Source organism: Trichosurus vulpecula, chromosome 6 (assembly GCF_011100635.1).
Source record: "Trichosurus vulpecula isolate mTriVul1 chromosome 6, mTriVul1.pri, whole genome shotgun sequence".
Lineage (NCBI taxonomy): Eukaryota > Metazoa > Chordata > Mammalia > Diprotodontia > Phalangeridae > Trichosurus > Trichosurus vulpecula.
In genome coordinates, this window is record NC_050578.1 from 89,509,937 (window position 1) to 89,527,377 (window position 17,441).

The following is a 17,441-nucleotide window of genomic DNA, read 5'->3' on the forward strand; positions in this document are numbered from 1 at the left end:
TTTTTTCCCTCTCCCTTTCAGGAGAAGTTCATGGCAAGCAGAGAGTTGCTATAAACCAGAATTGCATTTTCTGCTGTGAAATGCAATGTAATAGTCTGAATTTTCATTGTGAAGTTCACTTCCTCGTATTCTATTTCACCTTTTCATGGCATTAGAATATATTACTGTGGGGCTCAGGGGCATATTTTTCCTAAAAGCATGAAATATGAAATATAAAATAGAAATAGGAAACAGAATTTTGGTGGTATCTAAATTAAAAAAAACCTAGTGTTCTCAGAACAATAGAAAAATACAAAATAAATTCTTCTAAATCAAGTTGTCTGTAGTAAATTAGAATATATTGTACACAAATCAAAGTACATGGGCAAATAGAGAAAATGGCATATCTTGTTTCTTCTACTGCTTCTCTCTCTCTCTCTCTCTCTCCCTCTCCCTCTCCCTCTCTCTCTCTCTCTCTCTTTAATCTTCTTTACTGCTGTGCTTCTATACTATAGTTCTCTGTGATATTGCCAAATTTGCTGGGCAGATGGGGGACTGTTGATGGCTGGAAATTCTGAAGCATGTGAGTTCTAGGATCCAGGCTAAATAGCAATGACACCTTCAGGCAAGCCATACTCAAAGCCTACTAACCATTTGACAACACTGCCTTATCTACCTAAAAACTTGTCACTTTAATAATTTCCTATTATAATGGGCTTACTTGGGTAGCTCTCAGTGCTAATGCTTGTATCATTCTTATTATTATCTCTTATAATATAAGCTGCACTTGGAGGATCTCAGATTTCATCTGTGTAAGTCTACCTCCACTGTTCAGGCTATGAGCCTGCTATGTTTTATTGATTTGTTTCTCAGTCTTTTCAAGCTGCTATGGCTGAAAAAAAAATCACTCTCTGAGCAACCTGATTAGGAGAATCTTTACTTGTCCTTGAAGCACAGACTATTCTTGGCCCTACTATGTAGACTTGCATTTTTTTGGGAAAGTTTTGAGAACCCAGAGTTAGCTCCACCCCCAAAGTGGCTTAGGGAAGAAAAAATGGGAATAACTAATGGAATAAAACAGAATAATTTTAAGACCTAAGAACAATATGGCAAATGCCCAAATAATTAATGTTTAGCATCGAAATAATATATCTATCCCTGACGATGTTCTCTACAAAATAGAAAATTTCTTGAAAGATCCTTTTAGTCATATTCCTATTAATTAAAAAAAGGAATGCATTCACATTTATCCAGCCACATATACAGAGCCCTTAGCTTAAGATTACCACATGTTATTCATCAATTACCTTCTGGTCCTATTACTCTGAAAGGCAAGGTAATGACTCAAAAAATTCAGAAATAAGAACTTATTAGGAAAAGTTATGGTTTAAGTAGCTTTCCCCCCTTTAGATACGCAGGATTGTAAATCTGAAATCTGGCTCATCCTTTTTTAATGAGCTATGTCATGCCACTTGCATACCTAGAGATTGAAAGTTATGATGTAACTCTATACATGTTGTTAAATGTGTAGTCAGGGAAACAAGTAGTCTGAAATGAACTTTAAATGAAGATAGTAGCTACTAAATGGCAACTTGAGAATGCCATAGTATAATATCATTATATTTCTAAATGCTCATAACACAAGTTTTGGTTCAATTATTGTCTTAGAAAAGTAAAGCAGGATGGGCAGTATGGTAAGTAGAGGGATGGACCATGAGTTATGACATTTATGTAAGCTGTTTGAACCTCAGTTTCCCAATTTGTAAAATGGGGGATATGTTTCATGGGATTGTTATAGACACGAATTATCATACGGCCATAAATTTAGAACTGGGAGAGCCTTGGAGGCCACCAAGTCCAACTCATCATTTTACTAATGAGAAAACTGAAGCTCTAAGAATGAAGTTAAATGACTTTCCCAGAGTCACCTAGCTAGTAAGCTTCCAAGGCAATATGGGAACACACACAGGAACATTAATAAACCTGGCAGGTGTATGGCTTGTATCGTATTATGTTAGTACCTTACGGAGTATAAAACACAGTAATGTGAGGAAATAGTGTGGAGAGTAAAATTCATAGAAGAGGTGCCATTTCAGATGGGCTTCAAAGGATGGCTAGGAATTCAATAATTAAATCTTGAAAGAAATCCTTTTCTGAGCATAAGGAGGAGTATTAACAAAGATGTGGGAGAGAGAAAGTAGAGAATTTGTTTTGGAGTGCAGTCCATTTTGTTTGGAATATAGAATATGAACAGGGCATTATCAAAGAAAAGGATGAAACGTTATTTTGATATCAGATTTTATGGAGTCTTGAATGCCAGAGAAAGTATTCAGAATTTCCTTTGGCAAGAAATGGATAGCCAGTAAAGTTTCTTGAGCAAACAAGTGGCATTACCAGATATACATGTAAAAAAGAATATTCCAATTCAAACTCTTGTGAAAATCAATGCTCAAAACTAAAAATATTAAATAAATAAAAAAGAAAAAATAATATCCTGCCACCTAGTAATTTTTGTTTTTAGGTCATTTTCAGTCATATCCCACTCTTTGTGATGTTATTTGGGATTTTCTTGGTGAAGAGTTTGGAATGGTTTACCATTTGTTTTTCAAGCTCATTTTATAGGTAAAGAAACTAAGGCAAACAGGGTCAAGTGACTTGCCTAGGGCCGCACAGCTAGTAAGTGTCTCAGGCTGGATTTGAACTCAGGAAGATGAGTCTTCATGACTCCATCTATCCATTGTACCACCTAGCTGTTCAACAACAAAAACAATTTCCATCTAGCAATATGAAAGACCTATTAGTCTTCTTATGGTCTATGTCACTTCTTTAAACTCTACAATGCTCTTTTTTTCTGAGGCTAACTTAGAAGAATGTAAGAGAATAATAGAATGAATTTCTGGATCTTCTAGTGCTAAGTATTGTAGAATGAGAGAACAGAATGCTTTTGTCAACAGAATTTTATAACTTAGCTCCTACTTAAACAACAAGTCTAATATACTGAACCACTTAAAAAGCTGAAATTCAGAATTAATAATACATTCTTCAAGACGTATCTTAAAGATATAAAAAGGCTATGGTTTGAATATAGATCTTGTCATGTAAAACAAAACAAAACAAAATGTAGCCATAACCTTGACTATTCAAATCTAAGAAAAAGCCTGCAGATATTGCACCAGTTTTATAATTTTCTCAGGCTATACCCACATAGTTTAGAAAACTCATATTGAGAATCAATTGCCCCTACTAAAACTGTGATGGAGTCAAAATCCCTAGTTTTTGCTAATTAAAAAAATATTTCTTTTTCTTTTTTTTGCCTCCATCATATCTGTATCCTCTCAAACCTGGCAAGAAACACAAATTTAAACATTAGATTAATTTTAAAATATGTGTGTTTATGAGTTTACAAATAGAACATTGGCTAGTGTTTATGAAGCAAAATAACTGGGTAGGTCAGTAAGTGTGTTTCTATTTAGTTATCTATTTGAGCAACTCATCATTTCAATTTGAGCTTGGGAATTGATCATAGTTATTAAGGATATAAAGAATCTTCATATAGGTAAGCATCTATTTGGATTTTTCCAAAGCTTGCAAATACAATAGATAGGCTCAGGAAAGAATTTCATGGGTGTTGAAGGAAAAAGAAACATCAGTAGCACTGATCATGGCTTAAAATTCTAAATTTGGTAAATGATTAGCCTGAATTGATTACATGAAAAATAGTCAGTTCTTCCAAGCAAGGGAATTTACCTAGAAATATACATGTTTTTTTTTTTTAAATCTACTAGGCATGCTTATATATTCCAAAGCTCTGTTTGCTTATATTTACATAAATAAATAAAATCTACTTTATATTTTATAAGAATATGATTTCATCTGTGAATCCCTGTGGTTTTTGCCTTCACTGATTCAATTAATTAATCAGTACATTTTTTTTTAAACACTTACTATGTGCCAAATGCTATGCTAAGTGCTGGACCTTCCTTTGCCTTAGGGAACTTAGAATTTTATGGAGGAAGGCAGCAAGTAAAAGAAAGTTGAAAAGGGGTAATGGGTGGGGAGGTTGATGTCCAGGGAAGCTACTCAACTCAGGAGCAATGTGGAGAAATTAGTCTGGAAGTCCCAAAATTGTGTAGCCTGGTGGGAACAAGATATCTGAGATAGGTACTTTTCTTAAAAGCAGTTTTGGAATTCATGATCCCACCCTCTAATCAGAGGCTACTAGGGGAAGTGATAAGGTAGAGTCCCAAGGTTTATGAGATTAGCATTCAGAACCCAATACCTCCACTCCTTGGGTTCCAATAGCCATGCAAACTAATGTCCATGGTCACCCTTGCAGTGATTTCTTTATTATCATTTCCATTGCAAGTTTTTGATGAAGATCCTGTCAGTTTAAGGGGTGGGGGGAATTCTTTTTCTCCTACTTCACCTTATATATCAAGAATAGCACACCTTAAAGGAATATATTCCAAATATGAAACTACATAGGAAAATATAAGCTGGTTCTAAGGCTCCTCTCCTAGCCATCCTGATCCTAGACCAATTTTGGGTTCTGGTTAGCTTTACTTCCTGAGATGACCTGTAGAAATATAAATATATTTGAATATCTAGAGATTCCACAGAATTTGGAGTCTATTTAATTCAATAGCACATACTAATTTTCTACTGTTTGCAAAGTCCTTTGCTAGGTGCCATGAGGAATGAGAAAAAAACTAAGATTTTATTCTTTTTTTTGGAACTGATGAGAATTTATTTCACATTTGAGTAATAGGACTCTTATTATGGAGTATAAATGTGGCAGCTCTACCCATGTATTTTGTCCCATTATACCTGGGAAAGTTGCAAATAGGCTTATTGTATTATGTATGTACATATATATATATATATATATGTATATACGTATGTGTGTATATATGTATATATATATAATATATATACATTCATACATGCATAAATACACACAGTTGCCCACTCATACAGACTGAGGAGTGTTTGTGTCTAAAATCATCCTAGTTTCATTAGATATAGGCTCCTTCTTTTGACTCTTTTTTATTAATTAAGATTTTTTTTTTTATTTTTAGTTTACAACACTAAGTTTTGCATGATTTTGAGTTCCAGACTCTCCCCCCTCCCCAAGACGGCACAGAATCTGATATATCTTCTACTTATAACTTTGCATTCAACTTATTTACACAATAGTCAAGTTGTGAAGAAGAATTATGACCAATGGAATGAATCATGAGAAAGAAGAAACTAAACCAAAAAATAAAAACCAAAACAAAAAACAAAAAAAAAGAGGAAAAAAAAACTAAAGGAAAAAAGGAGAGCAAATAGTTTGAATCAATTTGCTTTCAGACTCCATAGTTCTTTCTCTGGATGTAGATAGGTCTCTCTATCATGAGTCCTTTGGAGTTGTCTTTAAACTTTGTATTGCTGAGAAGAGCCAAGTCTATCAAGGTTAGTCATCAAAGAATCAATATATCTGTGGTCGTGTATAATGTTCTCCTGGTTCTGCTCCACTCACTCAGCATTATATCATGTAGCTTTTTCCAGGTTATTATGAAGTCCATATCTTCCCCATTTCTTATACCACAATAGTATTCCATTACATTCAAATATCACAACTTGTTCAGCCATTCCCCAATTGATGGACATCCCCTTGATTTCCAATTCTTTGCTACCACAAAAATAGCCACTATAAATATTTTTGTACATATAGGTCCTTTTCCCAATTGTGTTGATCTCTTTGGGATACAGCCCTAGAAGTGGTATTGCTTGGTCAAAGGGTATGCACATTTTTAAGTAAACTAATTTAGGTGAAATTGTCATTTTTATTAAATTAGCTCTGCCTAATCATGAGCAACTAATGTTCTTCCATTTATTTAGATCTGACTTTATTTGTGTGAAAACTGTTTCATAATTGTGTTCATGTAGGCCCTGGGTTTGTCTTGGCAAGTAGACTCCCAAATATTTTATAGTGTCTACAATAACTTTAAATGGAATTTCTCTTTCTATCTCTTGCTGTTGGGCTTTGTTAGTAATGTATAAGAATGCCAAGGATTTATGTGGGTTTATTTTATATCGTGCCAATTTGCTAAAGTTGTTTGCTTTTTCAAGTAATTTTTTACTTGATTCTCTAGTATTCTCTAAATAAATCATCATATTGTCTGCAAAAAGTGATAATTTAGTTTCTTCTTTGCCTATTCTAATTCTTCAATTTCTTTTTCTTCTCTTATTGCTACAGCTAACATTTCTAGTGCCAAATTGAAAAATAGGGGTGATAATGGAAATCTTGCTTCACCCCTGATCATACTGGTAACACATCTAACTTATCACCGTTACAAATAATGCTTGCTCATGGTGTTAGGTAGATGCTATTTATAATTTTAAGGAAGGCTCCATTTATTCCTATGCTTTCTAGTGTTTTTAATAGGAATGGGTGTTGTATTTTGTCAAAGGCCTTTTCTGCATCTATTGAGATGATCATATGGTTCCTGCTAGTTTTGTTGTTGATATGATTAATTATGTTGATGGTTTTCCTAATGTTGAACCAGCCTTGCATTACTGGAATACATCCTACCTGGTCATAGTGTATTATTCTCATGATAAGTTGCTGCAGTCTTTTTGCTATTATTTTATTTAAAATTTTTGCATCAATATTCATTAGGGAAATTGCTCCACAATTTTCTTTCTCTGTTTTGACACTTCCTGGCTTAGGTATTATTACCATATTTGTGTCATAAAAAGAATTTTGTAGGACTCCTTCTTCACCTACTTTCCCAAATAGTCTATAAAGTATAGCACTTAGTTGTTCTTTAAATGTTTGATAAAATTCACATGTAAAACCATTGGACCCTGGAGGTTTTTTCCTAGGGAGTTCATTGATGATTTGCTGAATTTCTTTTTCTGAGATGGGGTTATTTAGAAATTTTCTTTCCTCTTCTGTTAACCTGGGCAATTTATGTTTTTGTAGATATTCATCCATATCCCTAAGGTTGTCAAATTCATGGGCACACAATTGGACAAAATAATTCCTAATGATTGTTTTGATTTCCTCTTCATTAGAGGAGAATTCACCCTTTTCCTTTTTGATACTGGTGATTTGATTTTCTTTTTTCTTTTTTTTAATCAAATTCACCAAAAGTTTATCAATTTTATTGGTTTTTTCATAAAACCAGCTCTTCTTATTTATTTATTTATTTACTTTTTATTTTTTATTTAATTTATTTAATGTATTTAGTTTTCAGCATTGATTTTCACAAGAGTTTGAATTACAAATTTTCTCCCCATTTCTACCCTCCCCCCCATTCCAAGATGGCCCCAGTCAGCCCTCCCTTCTGTCACCCCACTCCCCTTCCATCCCCTTTTCCCTTCCTTTCAAGATAAATTTCTATGCCCCATTACCTGTGTATCTTATTTTCCAGTTGCATGCAAAAACTTTTTTTTTGTTGCTTTTGAACATTTGTTTTAAAAACTTTGAGTTCCAGATTTTCTCCCCTCTTCCCTTCCCACCCACCCTACCTTAGAAGTCAAGCAATTCAACATAGGCCACATGCATATCATTATGTAAAAGCCTTCCACAATACTCATGTGAAAGACTAACTATATTTTGCTCCTTCCTAACCTATCCCCCTTTATTGCATTTTCCCCCTTGACCCTGTTCCTTTTCAAAAGTGTTTGTTTTTGATTACTTCCTCCCCCATCTGCCCTCCCTTCTATCATCCCCCCCTTTTTTATCTTCTTCCTCCTTCTTTCCTATGGGGTAAGATACCCCATTGAGTGTGTATACTATTCCCTCCTCAGGTCAAATCTGATGAGAACAAAATTGACTCATTCCCCCTCACCTGCCTCCTCTTCCCTTCCTACAGAACTACTTTTTCTTACCACTTTTATGTGAGATAATTTGCCCCATTCTATCTCTCCCTTTCTGCCTCTTTCAATATATTCCTCTCTCATCCTTTAATTTTATTTTTTTTTAGATATCATCCCTTCATATTCAACTCTCCCTGTGCCCTCTGTCTATATATATGATATATATATATATATATATACACATACATATATACATACACACATGTATACAAATATATATCATATATATATATACATACACATACATATACACACACACATATACAAATGTATATATATATATATATATATATACACACACACACATACATACATACACACACATATATATATGCATACTCCCTTCAGCTACCCTAATACTGAAGTCTTATGAATCATACATCATCTTTCCATGTAGGAATGTAAACAAAACAGTTCAACTTTGGTAAGTCCCTTGTGATTTCTTTTTCTTGTTCTTTTTCTTGATTACTTTTCCATGCTTCTCTTGATTCTTGTGTTTGAATGTCAAATTTTCTATTCATTTCTGGTCTTTTCACTGAGAAAGCTTAAAAGTCCTCTATTTTATTGAAAATCCATATTTTGCCTTGGAGCATGATACTCAGTTTTGCTGGGTAGGTGATTCTTGGTTTTCATCCTAGTTCCACTGACCTCCAGAATATTGTATTCCAAGTCCTTCGATCTCTTAATGTAGAAGCTGCTAGATCTTGGATTATTTTGATTGTGTTTCCACAATACTCAAATTGTCTCTTTCTGGCCATTTGCAGTATTTTCTCCTAATCTGGGAGCTCTGAATTTGGCAACAATATTCCTAGGAGTTTTCTTTTTGAGATCTATTTGAGGAGGTGATTGGTGGATTCTTTCAATTTCTATTTTACTCTTTGCTTCTAGAATATCAGGGCAGTTCTCCTTGATAATTTCTTGGAAGATGATATGTAGGCTCTTTTTTTGATCATGGCTTTCAGGTAGCCCAATAATTTTTAAATTATCTCTCCTGGATCTATTTTGTAGGTCAGTGCTTTTTCCAATGAAATATTTCACATTGTCTTCCATTTTTTCGTTCCTTTGGTTCTGTTTTAGAATATCTTGATTTCTTATAAAGTTGCTAGCTTCCACTTGCTCCAATCTAATTTTTAATGTACTATTTTCTTCAGTGGTCTTATGGACCTCCTTTTCCATTTGGCTAATTCTGCCTTTCAAGGCATTCTTCTCCACATTGGCTTTTTGGAGCTCTTTTGCCATTTGAGTTAGTCTATTTTTTAAGGTATTGTTTTCTTCAGTATTTTTTGTGTCTCCTTTAGCAAGTCATTGACTTGTTTTTCATGGTTTTCTCACATCCTTCTCATTTCTCTTCCCAATTTTTCGTCTACTTCTCAAACTTGGTTTTCCAAGTCCTTTTTGAGCTCTTCCATGGCCTGAGACCAGTTCATGTTTTTCTTGGAGGCTTTTGATGTAGGCTCTTTGACTTTGTTGACTTCTTCTTGCTGTATTTTTTGGTCTTCTTTGTCACCAAAGAAAGATTCCAAAGTCTAAGACTGAATCTGAGTCTGTTTTCGCTGCCTGGCCATGTTCCCAGCCAACTTAATTGACCCTTGAGTTTTTCAACAGGATATAACTGCTTGTAGAGTAAAGAGTAATATGTTCCAAGCTTGAGGGGATGCACTGTTGTTTTCAGAGCAATTACAGCCAGCTCTGCCACACCAGCACTTCTCCTTCCCCAAGAACCCCCAACCCGGACTGGACTCAGATTTTATGCAGGCTCTGACTCCTGCTCTGAACTGCCACTTAATTCCTCCCACCAGGTGGGCCTGGGGCAGGAAGCAACTGCAGCTGTAGTACCTTCAGCTGTGCCACCTCCACTGCCCCCAGAGCAGTGTCTGAACCGAAAACTCTTTCCACACTCTCCCCTGCAGCTTTTTTCCCACGAACCTTCTCTGTTGTCTTTGGTGTTTATGGGTTGGGAAGTATGGTAACTGCCACAGCTCATTGATTTAGGGTGCTAGGGCCCGCTCTACCTGGCTCCTGGTTGGTCCTGCCACTGCCCATGCTGGGCTTTGCTTCGCTCCCCTCCACTCCCAGCTCCATGTGCGGTAGACCTTACTCAGAGACCATCCAGGCTGTCCTGGTCTGGAGCCCTGCTTTCCTCTGCTATTTCATGGGTTCTGCAGTTCTTCTCTGTTATCTTTGTTGTTTGTGGGTTTAGAAGTCTGGTAACTGTCACAGCTCACTGAGTCAGGGTGCTAGGGCCTGCTCCGCCTGGCTCCCGATCTGGTTGGTCCACGTGGGCCACACTGGGCTCAGCTCCCCTCCTGCTCCCAGCTCTGTACGCAATAGACCTCACCCAGTGACCATCTAGGCTGTCCTGGGCTGGATCCCTGCTTCCCTCTGCTATTTTGTGGGTTCTGCAGTTCTAGAATTTGTTCAGAGCTATTTTTTATAAGTTTTTGGAGGGACTTGGCGGGGAGCTCATGCAAGTCCTTGCTTTCCAGCCACCATCTTGGCTCTGCCCCCCTGTTTTATTTATTAATTCAATAGTTTTCTTGGTTTCAGTTTTATTAATATCTCCTTTGATTTTCATTATTTCTAATTTGGTATTTAATTGGGTATTTTCAATTTGTTCATTTTCTAGCTTTTTCAGTTGCATGGACAATTCATTGTTCTCCTTTTTTCTCTGTTTTATTCACGTAAGCATTTAGAGATATAACACTTGCCCTAAGAACTGCTTTTGCTGCATCCCATATGCTTTGTTATGTTGTCTCTTTACTGTCATTCTCTTGAATGAAGTTATTAATTGTTTCTATGATTTGTTCTTTGGCCCACTCATTCTTTAGAATTAGATTATTAATTTCCAATTAATTTTTATCTTATTTTCCATGGTTCTTTATTACAAATAATTTTTACTGAATCATGATCTAAAAAGTGTGCTTTGACTACTCCTGCCTTTCTGCACTGGATTGTGAGGTTTTTATGCCCTAGTACATGGTCAATTTTTGAGTATGTGCCATGTACCACTGAGACGAAAGTATATTCCTTTTTATCCCCATTCAGTTTTCTCCAGAGGTCTATCATATTTGCCTGTTCTAAAATTCTGTTCACCTCCTTAACTTCTTTCTTAATTATTTTGAGGTTAGATTTATGAAGTTTAGAGAAGGGGAGGTTGAGGTCTCCCATTATTATTAAGAATTTGCATGCCATACCACTTGGTGCATATATGTTAAACAATGATGTTGCTTCATTGCTTATGGTGCCTTTTAGCAGGATGTAGTGTCCTTCCTCATCTCTTTAATTAAATCTATCTTTACTTTTGCTTTATTTGATATTAGGATTGCTACACCTGCTTTTTTTATAACCTTAGCTGAAGCGCAATATATTTTACTCCAGCCTTTTACCTTTACCCTGCGTGTTTCTCCCTGTTTCAAATGTCTTTCTTGTAAACAGCATATTGTAGGATTATGGTTTTTAATCCATTGTGCTATCTGCTTCCATTTTGTGGGAGAGTTCATCCCATTCACATTCACAGTTATGATTTCTATCTGTGTCTTTTTCTCCATCCTATTTCCCCCTGTTTATGCTTTTGTTTCTCGCTTCTCCCTTCCACTCCTCAACAGAGTTTTGCTTTTGACCACTTCCTTCCTCAGTTTACCCTCCCTCTTGATCCCCCTCCCTTATCTTACCTTCTTCCCCTTGCTACTTCTTTCCTCCCTTCTGACCACCCCCTCCCTTTCCTTTCCCCTTTCCCCTTCTATTGCCTGTAAGATAAGTTTGATTTCTACACTTATCAGGGTATGTTATTACCTTCTTAAACCAAATCTGATGACAGTAAAGCTCAAATACTGCTCTTCTCCCTCCCTTATTTCCTTCTACTGTAATATGTTTTTGTGCCTCTTCATGTGATATAATTTACCCTTTTCTACTGCCTCCTTACCTCTTCTCCAAGAACCATCCCTTTATATCGCTTAATTGTGTTTTATCAGTACATCAGTAATTTTATACTGACACTTATGGCCTATGTATATCCCTTTTAATTGCCATAGTAACTGTACTATTCTCAACATTGATATATGTATAAAACATATATAAAATAAAATAATCCTATATAGAGATGTAACTAAATTGCCTTATTGGTTAACTAAGGTTTTTATTTTTCCTGTTTACCTTTTTATGTCTCTCTTTAGTTTTGTATTTGAAGATCATTTTTTTTTTATTGAGCTCTGGCCTTTTCATTTGGAAGGTCTGGAATTCCCTTATTTCATTGAATGTCCATCTCCTTGCCTGGAAAATTATGCTCAGTTTTTCTGGGTAGTTGATCCTTGCTTGTAGTCCAAGTTCCTTTGCCTTTCAGAGTATCAAATTCCAATTTCTCCTGTCATTTAATGTAAAAGCTGAAAGATCCTGCATGATCCTGACTGTAGTTCCACTATATTTGAGTTGTTTCCTTCTAGCTACTTGTAATATTTTCTCCTTGTCCTGGTAGTTCTGGAATTTGGCTATAATATTTCTTGGAGTTTTCAATTTGGGATCTCTTTCAGGGGGTGAATAGGTATATTCTTTCATTGATGATTTTCCCCTCTCATTCTAGAACCTCAGGGCAGTTTTCCTTAAGGATTTCCTGGATAATACTGTCCAGGTTCTTTTTTTCGTCATGGCTTTCAGGGCAGACCAATAATTTTAGATTGTCTCTCCTGGATCCATTTTCCAGGTCAGTTGTTTTTCCAATCTGATATTTCATGTTTTCTTCTATTTTTTCATTCTTTAGATTTTGTTTGACTGATTCTTGATGTTTCATAGAGTCATTAGCTTCTACTTGCCCAATTCTAATTTTTAATGTGTTGTTTTCTTCCTTTAGCTTCTCTCTCTCCTTTTACATTTGGTTGATTTTACTTTACAATGAGACATTTTCTTTGTTTATATTCTGATTCTCCTTAACCATTTCACTGATTTTACTTTTTAAAGGTTTGTTTTAATCAGTGAGGTTTTTTTTTCCATTTTTTCTTTTACCTCCCTAATTTGGTTTTTAAAGCCCTCCTTGAGTTCTTCCAGGAATGGTTTTTGGTCTGGGGACAAGTTCACTTTCCCTTTTGAAGTTTCATATGTGAGTATAGTGTCCATGCTCTCCTCTTCTGGGTTGATATTTTTATCTTCCCTTTCTCCATAATATGATTCAGTGGTCTTTGGCTTTTTAGTTTGCTTTTTCATGATTTTTTTCTCCTGGTTTCTAAAGTGGGTCACTGTTTCTGGGGCTCAGGGGGCTCTGTCCCACATTTCTTCTGTTGGGATCTAGCTTTATGTGCTTTATGGTTTTGTGTGCTGTGGCCTCTGGTTTTGTGAGGTGTGAGGGAGTCGTGGTCTGGCTGCTGGGAGTCTCCTCTTCCCCAGAACTGCTCCACAGCATGGGTGGTCTCAGCTGTTGTCTGTTCTGGTGTCTACCACTTCCCATGGCTGTGCAAAGCCTTGTCTGGGGTCCTGGCATTGATGTTTGTTAGCTCCACCCCCCTTGGGCTCAGTTACTCTCCTTGTTCTGCTGAGGTGAGGGCTGCTGGGACGCCTCTCTTCTTTCACTAGTCTCCTTCTGCCATCACAAGAAGGGCCCTCTCCCCCACTTCTCTGGCTACTGAGGCTCTGCTTCTGGCTCCTCTGTTTCTCCTGAGGTAGTATTCTCTGTGTTTATTCAAGGGAGGGATGAGATCCATTTTACCTGGCCATCATCGCTCCCAGAAGTTCAAGAAGATGAGATTCAAACTTCTAGACTGTGGGTTGGAGTTATCTGGGCTAGCTGCTCCTGCAGTCATAGGCTCTGCGCTGGTGTCTCCCATAGCACTGACAGACTCCTGTACAGGGCTGAGAGGCCTGGGGCTCGATTGTGGCCATAGCCGGTACTTCCACCCTGGGCCTCTTCCTGCTCCAGCATTTCTCTCACCCAGCGCTCTCTCAGACTGGCATACTGTCTGGATTGCTGTGCTGTTCTCAGTTCTTTTGGTCTGGTGCCTTTCCACATGCCTGGTGCTCCTGCCCCTCTCAGTCTATTAGTAGCTTCTAACTCTCTCGGATCTCCTCAAATTCATTTTTTTAGACATATCTGACAGAATTTGTGAGAGAGCTCCAGTAGTTCCTTCCTTTTACGGTGCCATCTGGGCTTCACCTAAGATTTTATTCTTGCCCTCAGCCTCCAGTCTAGTTGGGGCATAAATTGTGAACACAAATAACTATAATAGAAAGTACAATAATGTAAAACCGTGATAAGGAAATACATAAAGTACATCTTCTCCCCTCTGACTGGAGGGCTGGAGGTTGAGTAAATGAACTTCAACCTAAGCTTTCCTTTATACAGGACTAGACTGAACATTGCAGCTCACTCCACTTTCCCTCTGTAGCTCTGCTTGATCTGAACTCCACGGAACAAGATACCTCACATGGGGTAATCCCTGTTGTCCTTTCCCCCCATTTTTGCAGCCTATTTTGTGGGTGTCTTCCCCTTTTAAATTGTAACCTCCTTAAAGGAAAGGCCTCCACTCCCTTTTTTTCTACTTATTTTCAGCCCCAGCAGTTGGCACAGTGTCTGGAGACCCTTAATAAATGTTTATTGAATGAGTACATAGGCATAATAGAAAGAAATGCTTTGAGGGAACTAACAAGGGAGTTTAGCAGAGAAAATGACACCTAAAAATTGTCTGGGCCTTGAAAAAAGGAGAATTTCAGGAGAGAGTGCAAAGTATTAGCTGGGAGAAGACTAGAAGGGGGAGGGGTGTTATGATGAATAGAGTATTCCAAGTTTGGAGGATAACATGATCAAAGACCCAGAGGTGAAGAAAGGGTAACTCTGGGAATGAGGACTAGTTCAGTTTTCCTGGGGGTCTAATACATGTTTGAAGGGGAGTAGTGTGAGATAAGATAAAGCTTACAACCTAGAACTCACCGAATACATATTTCCCAATGAATGTTATGAACCATATAAAAGATAAATAATAAATATTTAGTGATCGTTCATAATGGACTGATATAAAGATAGCCATGGATTTTACCCAGGGGGCTTATAGTATAAAAATATGACAGACAAGTAAATCACAGATAGGCATTCAGGGGAAAAACAAAGAAATCACACAGACTAAGAAAGGTTTGCATAAAGGTGATGGATAGAGAAGACAGCTGGTGTTGATGACTGCCCATTTATTATTTAGTCTTACCCTTTAGGTGTGGGCCTAAAATGATACAAGAAAAGCTTTGGGAAGTAGCTTCCAAAGAAGTGTTTGAAAAGTTGCTCCATTAATCTTTAACATTCAAATATTTAGGAGGAGGAAGAGAATGTGATTATAGAGTAGGTGGTAAAATCAAAACAACTTAGAAATGTGTGCCATAATGTAAGTTTGACAAAGAGTCAAGTGAATGTGCTATGTATTTGTAAAGCAATGTTATGCAAAAGACATCAAATCACACACACACACACACACACACACAGAGTTTACATGCCTTAAGTTATAGGAACTGGTGATGGTACCAGCAGTATAATGATTATATAAATATACAGCACTATATGAACTTAAGATTCCTTTTAGCATTTGGTTGTCATCTGCATTTCATCTAATGAGGATAATTTGATACCACAATCTCCTACTTTATCCTGTAATAGGCTACAGTGAGAGACATTTTAATTATATTTTCATTTGATTAACATGGGAAGTAGTTTTTGAAGCATTGCATTTAAAGTGTAGGGAATCCAGTTTACTCTTATTCTGGATGTTACATTGTTATTTGAAAAATATGCATATGCATTATTTTGGGGGTGTGGAGGGTAACTTGTCTCTAGAGTTTATTTTCCTTAGCTCTGGAAGCAGAGAATAAGTGATAATTAAGGGGTGGGGAGATATTAAAATTCCTTCCCTGATTTTCCTTCTGTTAACTGTCTTTGGAAAAGGTTCAACTTAATCCTACCTTTGCAGAGGCAGACTTTGAAACAATAATTGGAAGAAAAAGTCCCTTAGGAAATTAAAAGAAATTGGAGAAGGGACTCACAACTAGTAGCTCTGATCTATCTTTTTAAAGCTACCTTGCATTTTATACATATACATATATATATATGTTTATATAATGTATGTATATATACATATATACACACATGTATATATATACACATATATACACACATATATGTATATATATTTACTTTATGTTTATGCTGCATATACTTATATATGCTTGTTTTTTCCTCATTAAAATATAATCCTCTTGCAAGTAAGGTTAGTTTCATTCTTTGTATTTTTATGCCAAGAACCTAGCACAATGTCTGAGACAGAGTAGATGTCCAATAAATGCTTTTTCATTGATTATATTAGAAGTTGTAGTTTCAAACACTTTATTTATAAAATATAAAGTACTTGGATGTATTTATATAATACAATGAAAGAATAGCATTTATTTGGTGCTTATTATGTGTGTGGCATTGAGATTACAGTATAAATTGTAACTTACAAAATTACTAGTTTAAAAATAAAACTTTGCTCTCATAGAGCATGCATCCTAATGGAATTTTTAAAAATGATGTTACAAACTGTGGATATTATAAAATTGATAGATTCTGCTAAATAGCAAAGATCTGTGATTTCATCAGTCTGGGGATATACTCCAAGCAAGTAAACTATTACCTTTATTTAACTTATCTTAGATGAGTAGGAAGGAATTGTTTAAAGCTAGAGATGCTAATTTCCTTGCTCTGGGTCACAGAGCCCAGTAAATGTCAGAGGTGGGATCTGTTATTTGTTTATTTAATAAATTCATTTTGTATGTGTGTATATGTGTTAAACATTCATTTGTTTTTCAATTTTGAGTTCCAAATCCTCTTCCTCCCTGTTGACTCTCCCACACCAAGTGAGAAGGCAAAAAAAATAATATCAATTATAAATGTGAAATCATGAAAACAAATTCCTATATTAGCTATGTGACCAAAAAATAGTGAAAAAAATATGTTTCAATCTGCAGTCAGATTCCATCAGTACTCTTTTTGGAGATGGATAGCATTTTTGTTTTAATCATGAGTCCTTTGGAATTGATTTGGATCATTTAGTGATTAGAGTAAATATCATTCATGTATGATTATATATAATATTGTTCTTACTGTGAACAAGGTTCTCCTGGTTCTGCTTACTTTATATCACTTTAGGTGTCTTCACAGGTTTTCTTGAAACCATCCTGCCTGTCATTTCTTACACCACAATAGTATTTCATCACAATAATTTTCCAAAACTTGTTCAGGTGTTCCCCAATTTATGAGCATCCCCTCTATTTTCATTTCTTTGTCCCACAGAAAGAGGTGCTAAAGAGGTGCTATCAATATTTTTCTATGCATAGGTCCTTTCAATTTTTCTTTAATCTCTTTGGGATATAGGCGTAGTAGTGATATAGCTGAGTCATAGGATACACAGTTTTATAGTGCTTTGAGCACAGTTCCAAATTGTTATCCATCAAAAATATATTACTCTTCTAATTTTTTCACATACCCTCCAGAACTTATTAATTTTGTTTTCTATCATATTAGCCAACCTGATAGGTGTGAAGTAGTACCTCACAGTTGTTTTAATTTTCATTTCTCTACATAAAAGTTATTT